The sequence below is a fragment of the Oncorhynchus masou genome, chromosome 11 (assembly GCF_036934945.1).
Source record: "Oncorhynchus masou masou isolate Uvic2021 chromosome 11, UVic_Omas_1.1, whole genome shotgun sequence".
Lineage (NCBI taxonomy): Eukaryota > Metazoa > Chordata > Actinopteri > Salmoniformes > Salmonidae > Oncorhynchus > Oncorhynchus masou.
Window position 1 is genome coordinate 18,958,561 of NC_088222.1, and position 8,711 is coordinate 18,967,271.

The window sequence follows — 8,711 nt, forward strand, 5'->3', positions numbered from 1 at the left end:
GTTGCTATTGAGCTGAATATGAAATAAAAATTGAGAAATAAAATTATACCAAGAGAAAGCTGAGGCCCTCCTCACTTTGGCAGGGACAAGGGGACAAAGCTTGTAAAACTGTGTTTTTCCTGCAATTGCAATTTGAAATGTTATACAATCAGAACACATTTTTCTCTAGAGCGCATGGGGGAAGAGGAGAGTGGCTCAATCATCACAGCAGCAGGCCCCAGCAAAAGAGGTACAGGGGCAGGACAGACACTTCCTTACATGAATCATGAAGAAAACTTTACTGTTTGACCAAGCCATTAGCCGCCCCAAAAATAGGACTTTTTGAGTGAGGTGACATAGTAGAATTTGTTCTTTCTACGTTTACAGTATAGGCACCCTTTTAATTTTTTACGATCTGTGATCTTGGCTGTCTAACTGATGAGTTGGAGTAGGTCTCTATGCTAATGCCACGTTTGACTTTGAACGTGATTTTGCGTTACCTCAGAAAACTGGGCCAGCCCAAAATGTAATTATTAAATTTTTTTTGTCCATTTTTACCAGCCCACCCAACTAAAAAAAGGTCCAGCCTATCTGACATCCAGATTTGCCAGATGGCCTAATTCTGCCCCTTGTTTTACTGAGCTGGACCTCACAGTGTTGCTGTGAAATGGAATAGAAACTATTAAACATAAATAGCCTTTTCTATGATGATGTAGACATTTTGGAGAGATGCAGAGGATAGGGTCAGTAAGAAGCAACCATCTATGTCACGTTCTGATCTTTATTTCCTTTGTTTTGTCTTTATTTAGTATGGTCATGGTGTGAGTTGGGGTGGGCAGTCTGTGTGTTTTTCTATGTTGGGGTTTTGAGTTCAGCCTAGCATGGTTCTCAATCAGAGGCAGGTGCCGTTAGTTGTCTCTGATTGAGAATCATACTTAGGTAGCCTGGGTTTCACTTTTGAGTTGTGGGCGTTTGTTTTCCGTGTGAGTGTTTGGTCCACACGGTACTGTTTCGGTTTTCGTTCGTTAACTTTATTGTTTTGTATTTCAGTGTTCAGTTCGTTTCATTAAATATTACATCATGAACACTTACCACGCTGCGCTTTGGTCATCCGATCCTTCTCGCGGAGGAATGCCGTTACAATCTAACACCAAATATACAGTCAGAGCATGGCTGGTCTCCGACAATGGAGGCCAAACATACAGTCAGAGCAGGCGGTATGATGGGATTTTAAAGGAACAATGGATAGTTATATTTTAGATTAGTGGCAATTTATTCTTTATTATTTAGAATTGTAAAGTTTGGTTGGAAAAGTAAATATTCTCAAATCAGGCTAGAGTTCATGGGGAGCCTTCCCCTTCCAAGCTTGTAGGCTTCTTACTCCCTGGTCAAGCCCATGGCATACCTCCCATCCACTCAGTTGTTTGTGACTGACCTTGAGATGCTCACTGTCCACTGTCCTGTGGTGCTGAACTGTGGAATTCCGGAACAGCCATTGTCATCACAGTGATGCTGAATTGCCGTGGAACGTGACTACTACAGTGTCGGTTCAAGACCACCTGTCAGTGGACAGCGACCGTCTCAAAAGCAGACAGGAAATAACCAAAGAAACAGAATCGGTTTTGTTTCTTTTGAATGTATTTTTAAGTGACCACCGTTGATATTAGACTAGGGGAGAGACAGCGATAGTGGTCTTATAGGGGCATTCAAAACCTTTCTTTCTCCTCAGTGGGCAGTGGCAGCACTGAAGAATTATGGGGGATTACCGATACTGTATTGTATGTCTTGTCCATCAACCCCACCCAGGCCATGAATCTCTAAAATGACCCACCACCCACAATCTGTTTTGTTGATGTTTGGAGTGTAAACAAATCCTTAATGGCAAAAGAGAGCGAGGGATGGAGAGAAAGAGAGAGACTATTTCGCTGTCATCTATTTTATAAATTCCTATATGTTTAGTTTGGAAAGAGAGATGATGAGAGGTGGTTGTCTGTAGCTCAGTTGGTAAAGCATGACGCTTGCATCTCCAGGACAGTGGGTATGGATGGTGTAGAGGTGCCTGCCATCCAGGACCTCTACACCAGGCGGTGTCAGAGGAAGGCCCGTAAAATTGTCAAAGACCCCAGCCACCCCAGTCATAGACTGTTCTCTCTACTACCGCATGGCAAGCGGTAGTGCCAAGTCTAGGACAAAAAGGCTCCTCAACAGTTTTCTCCCCCAAGCCATAAGACTCCTGAACAAGTAATCAAATGGCTACCCGGACTATTTGCTTTGTGTGCATCCCCCCCCAACCCCTCATCTACACTGCTGCTACACTCTGTTTATAATATATGCATAATCACTTTAACTATACATTCATGTACATACTACCTCAATTGGGCCGAACAACCAGTGCTCCCGCACATTGGCTAGCCAGGCTATCGGCATTGTGTCCCGCCACCCACCACCCGCCAACCCCTCTTTTACGCTACTTCTACTCTCTGTTCATCATATATGCATAGTCACTTTAACCGTATCTACATGTACATACTACCTCAATCAGCCTGACTACCATAGGTCTTTATGTAGCCTCGCTACTTTTATAGCCTCACTACTGTATATAGCCTGTCTTTTTACTGTTGTTTTATTTCTTTACCTGCCTATTGTTCACCTAATATATTTTTTGCACTATTGGTTATGGCCTGTAAGTAAGCATTTCACTACACCTGTTGTACTCGGCGCACGTGACAAATAAACTTTGATTTGATTTGATTCCTGGGACCACCCACACTTAAAATGTATGCACGTGTGACTGTGAGTTGCTTTGGATAAAAGTGTCTGCTAAATGGTAAATATTATGAGAGAGAGAAAAAAGGTTGATGAGAGAGAGGCTAGTAGTGTGGGAGAAATAAACAGTGGGGGTGACATTCATCAGACCAGCCATCTCTCTTCCTCCCAGCCAGTCTCCTGATGATGCAGACAGGTCGGTCAGACGAGGGCTGGACAAGACCAGGGCACCCCTCTCATTTCACGTGCATGCCTTCTCATTGAGACTCAATGACATTTACAATGTATTATCCTGTATTCATAAAGCAGGCACTTTTTTTACAGAATTCAGCCAAATGATTCAACCATAGACTTTATCACAGATCATAAACTGGGTTGTTTGAGTCCTGAATGCTGATTGGCTGAAAGTTGTGGTATAGCAGAACATATACCACGGGTATGACAAAACATTTATTTATACTGTTCTAATTACATTGTAAATAGTTTATAATCGCAATAAGGCATCTCTGGGGTTTGTGGTATATGGCCAATATACTGTAACATGGGCTGTTCTTACGCACGATGCAACGCGGTGTGCCTGGAAACAGCCCGTAGCTGCCTAATTGCTTAAAAAAATGTTGTTCAGATGCTCTATGTGTGTAAAACATAGAACTCTCTGGTGATAAAACATAGAACTCTCCTGGAAATCTATATTCCCGAGAATGCCATTGGCATGTCCGTAAATACATTTGAAATCGGAAGTTTACATACACCTAAGCCAAATACATTTAAACCGATACATTCCCCACTGATAAATCCACTATAATTGAGAATTTCAATATGCATTTCTCTACGGATGGCCATGCTTTCCACATGGCTACCCCTACCCCGGTCAACTTCCCGGCACCCTCCACAGCAACCCGCCAAAGCCCCCACCATTTCTCCTTTACCCAAATCCAGATAGCCGATGTTCTGAAAGAGCTGCAAAATCTGGACCCATACAAATCAGCCGGGCTAGACAATCTGGACCCTCTCTTTCTAAAATTATCTGCCGAAATTGTTGCAACCCCTAATACTAGCCTGTTCAACCTCTCTTTCGTATAGTCTGAGATTCCCAAAGATTGGAAAGCTGCCGCGGTCATCCCCCTCTTCAAAGAGGGTGACACTCTAGACCCAAACTGCTACAGACCTATATCTATCCTACCCTGTCTTTCTAAGGTCTTCGAAAGCCAAGTTAACAAACAGATTACTGACCATTTCGAATCCCACCATACCTTCTCAGCTATGCAATCTGGTTTCAGAGCTGGTCATGGGTGTACCTCAGCCAAGCTCAAGGTTCTAAACGACATCATAACCGCCATCGATCATAACAACATTCTTATTGGCAGACTCGACAGCCTTGGTTTCTCAAATGATTGCCTCCCCTGGTTTACCAACTACTTCTCTGATAGAGTTCAGTGTGTCAAATCGGAGGGCTTGTTGTCTGGACCTCTGACAGACCTCTATCATAATACCATCCGTTTTGTCACCAAAGCCCCATATACTAAACACCACTGCGACCTGTACGCTCTCGTTGGTTGGCCCTCGCTTCATACTCGTCGCCAAACCCACTGGCTACAGGTTATCTACAAGGCTCTGCTAGGTAAAGCCCCACCTTATCTCAGCTCACTGGTCACCATAGCAGCACCCACTCGTAGCACGCGCTCCAGCAGGTATATCTCACTGGTCACCCACAAAGCCAATTCCTCCTTTGGTCGTCTTTCCTTCCAGTTCTATGCTGCCCATGACTGGACCGAATTGCAAAAATCTCTGAAGCTGGAGACTCACATCTCCCTCACTAGCTTAAAGCACCAGCTGTCAGAGCAGTTTACAGATCACTGCACCTGTACTTAGCCTATCTGTAAACAGCCCATCTATCTACCTACCTCATCCCCATACTGGCATTTATTTATTTTGCTCCTTTGCACCCCAGTATCTCTACCTGCACATTCATCTTCTGCCGATCTACCATTCCAGTGTTTAATTGCTATATTGTAATTACTTCGCCACCATGGCCTATTTATTTCCTTAACTTACCTCATTTGCGCTCACTGTATATAGACTTTTTGTTTTCTTTTGTTCTACTGTATTATTGACTGTATGTTTTGTTTATTCCATGTGTAAATCTGTGTTGTTGTATGTGTCGAATTGCTTCGCTTTATCTTGGCCAGGTTGCAGTTGCAAATGAGAACTTGTTCTCAACTACCCTACCTGGTTAAATAAAGGTGAAATAAAAAATAAACTTGGTATTTCACAATTCCTGATATTATATCCTAGTAAAAATTCCCTGCCTTAGGTCAGTTAGGATCACCACTTTATTTTAAGAATGTGAAATGTCAGAATAATAGTAGAGAGAATGATTTATTTCAGCTTATTTCTTTCATCACATTCCCAGTGGGTCAGAAGTTTACACTCAATTAGTATTTGGTAGCATTGCCTTTAAATTGTTTAACTTGGGTCAAATGTTTCGGGTAGCCTTCCACAAATCAAATCAAATGTATTTGTCACATACACATGGTTAGCAGATGTTAATGCGTGTGTAGCGAAATGCTTGTGCTTCTAGTTCCAACAATGCAGTAATAACCCATGAGTAATCTAACTGAACAATTCCAAAACTACTACCTTATACACACAAGTGTAAAGGGATAAAGAATATGTACATAAAGATATATGAATGAGTGATGGTACAGAGCGGCATAGGCAAGATGCAGTAGATGGTATCGAGTACAGTATATACATATGAGATGAGTAATGTATGGTATGTAAACAAAGTGGCATAGTTTAAAGTGGCTAGTGATACATGTATTACATAAAGATGCAGTAGATGATATAGAGTACAGTATATACATATTCATATGAGATGAGTAATGTAGGGTATGTAAACATTATATTAAGTAGCATTGTTTAAAGTGGCTCGTGATATATTTTACATCAATTTCCATCAATTCCCATTATTAAAGTGGCTGGAGTTGAGTCAGTGAGTTGGCAGCAGCCACTCAATGTTAGTGGTGGCTGTTTAACAGTCTGATGGTCTTGAGATAGAAGCTGTTTTTCAGTCTCTCGGTCCCAGCTTTGATGCACCTGTACTGACCTCGCCTTCTGGATGATAGCGGGGTGAACAGGCAGTGGCTCGGGTGGTTGTTGTCCTTGATGATCTTTTAGGCCTTCCTGTGACATCGGGTGGTGTAGGTGTCCTGGTGGGCAGGTAGTGATGCGTTGTGCAGACCTCACTACCCTCTGGAGAGCCTTACGGTTGTGGGCGGAGCAGTTGCCGTTCCAGGCGGTGATACAGCCCGACAGGATGCTCTCGATTGTGCATCTGTAGAAGTTTGTGAGTGCTTTTGGTGACAAGCCGAATTTCTTCAGCCTCCTGAGGTTGAAGAGGCGCTGCTGCGCCTTCTTCACGACGCTGTCTGTGTGGGTGGACCAATTCAGTTTGTCCGTGATGTGTACGCCGAGGAACTTAAAACTTACTACTCTCTCCACTACTGTCCCATCGATGTGGATAGGGGGGTGCTCCCTCTGCTGTTTCCTGAAGTCCACAATCATCTCCTTTGTTTTGTTGAAGTTGAGTGTGAGGTTATTTTCCTGACACCACACACCGAGGGCCCTCACCTCCTCCCTGTAGGCCGTCTCGTTGTTATTGGTAATCAAGCCTACCACTGTAGTGTCGTCCGCAAACTTGATGATTGAGTTGGAGGCGTGCATGGCCACGCAGTCTTGGGTGAACAGGGAGTACAGGAGAGGGCTCAGAACGCACCCTTGTGGGGCCCCAGTGTTGAGGATCAGCGGGGTGGAGATGTTGTTACCTACCCACACCACCTGTGGCGGCCCAACTGGGTACAGGAAGTCCAGTACCCAGTTGCACAGGGCGGGGTTGAGACCCAGGGTCTTGAGCTTGATGACGAGTTTGGAGGGTACTATGGTGTTAAATGCTGAGCTGTAGTCGATGAACAGCATTCTCACATAGGTATTCCTCCACAAGTTTCCCACAATAAGTTAGGTGAATGTTGGCCCATTCCTCCTGACAGAGCTGGTGTAACTGAGTCATGTTTGTAGGCCTCCTTGCTCGCACATGCTTTTTCAGTTCTGCCCAAAGATTTTCTATGGGATTGAGGACAGGGCTTAGCGATGGCCACTCCAATACCTTGACTTTGTTGTCCTTAAGCCATTTTGCCACAACTTTGGAAGTATACTTGGGGTCATTGTCCATTTGGAAGACCCATTTGCGGCCAAGCTTTAACTTCCTGACTGATGTCGTGAGATGTTGCGTCCACATAAATTTCCATCCTCATGAGCCATCTATTTTGTGAAGTGCACCAGTCCCTCCTGCAGCAAAGCACCCCCACAACATGATGCTGCCACGCCCGTGCTTCACGGTTGGGAGGGTGTTCTTCGGCTTGCAAAGCTTCCCCCTTTTTCTCCAAACATAACGATGGTCATTATGACCAAACAATTATATTTTTCTTTCATCAGACCAGAGGACATTTCTCTAAAAAGTATGATCTTTGTCCCCATGTGCAGTTGCAAACCATAGTCTGGCTTTTTTTATGGCGGTTTTGGAGCAGTGGCTTCTTCCTTGCTGAGCGGCCTTTCAGGTTATGTCGATATAGGACTTGTTTTACTGCGGATATAGATACTTTTGTACCTTTTTCCTCCAGCATCTTCACAAGGTCCTTTGCTGTTGTTCTGGGATTGATTTGCACTTATCACACCGAAGTACGTTCATCTCTAGGAGACAGAACATATCTCTTTCCTGAGCGGTATGATGGCTGCGTGGTCCCATGGTGTTTATACTTGCGTACTATTGTTTGTACAGATGAACATGGTACCTTCAGGCGTTTGGAAATTGCTCCCAAGTATGAACCAGACTTGTGGAGGTCTACAATTTTTTCAGCTGTGCTAACATAATTACAAAAGGGTTTTCCAATGATCAATTAGCCTTTTAAAATGATCAACTTGGATTAGCTAACACAACGTGTTATTGGAACACAAGGGTGATGGTTGCTGATAATGGGCCTCTGCATGCCTACGTAGATATTCCATAAAAAATCTGCTGTTTCCAGCTACAATAGTCATTTACAACATAAAAAATGCCTACACTGTATTTCTGATCAATTTGATGTTATTTTAATGGACAAAACATTTGCTTTTCTTTCAAAAAGAACATTTCTAAGTGACATTTCCAAACTTTTGAACAGTAGTGTATATATTTCTGCCAAGATGACCCACTACCCTTGCCACCACCGGTGAAAACAATCCTAGGGGAAACACTGGATTGAGTAACCTTACCTGACAGTTGAGGAATTGTGTTGGTTTAATGGGTTTGTGCACTCTTCTGCAGCCAGGTTTGAATTCTGTCAGTCACATTGGCGCTGTAACTCGGAAAGATATCTGCAAGAAGGAGGTTAAAATGGGGTGAAGTGTAATATAGGTAGTTTGAAACCACGCTGTGCCTGAGACCTGAAGACTTCCGTTGGCTCCCTCAGTGGGCTAATATGCTCCACTTGACTGTGAAACAAAGCATTATTAAAGAAACAAAGATTTACTATATTTATGTCCCCAATCCCCAAAGCAGACAAATAAGACTGGAATACTTCACATCTGAGTCTATTTAGCTACTATTTAGCTAAACATAAACAATTCATAAACATTTTTTGTATTTGTATTTGATTAAACCAGAGAGGAATAGGCAACGCGATAGGGTTATCTGTACCCAAAATCTGTCTTCTCCAGCAGGTGGCGTTTTTTAAATTGATATTTTCTTGCTGAGCGAGGAGTTATTGTATGGAGGACAACAAACAAATACATGTCTTGTTTGCTACGTGTGGCTTATTTGATCGAATAAAAGTTTCGTAATACTAAGGTTGTTATGAGAGTACTTATATAAGTAGGACACGTGACATCCTGGCAACTTTGATTAAAAAAAAAACACTTTATATCCGAGT

The 8,711-nt window shown here is 43.1% G+C and overlaps 1 protein-coding gene across 1 annotated transcript in view; it reads right to left on the reverse strand.

Annotated features, from left to right (window-relative positions):
- LOC135548261 (ras-specific guanine nucleotide-releasing factor 2-like) overlaps positions 1-8,595 on the reverse strand; it is a 70,405-nt gene extending 61,810 nt beyond the window's left edge. Inside the window, exons 1-2 of the mRNA XM_064977663.1 lie at positions 8,480-8,595; positions 8,056-8,157 (exon numbers count right to left, since the gene is read on the reverse strand). The gene's annotated coding sequence lies outside the window, so the exon portion shown is untranslated. The remainder of the gene's footprint in view (positions 1-8,055; positions 8,158-8,479) is intronic.
- Positions 8,596-8,711: the final 116 nt, after the last annotated feature.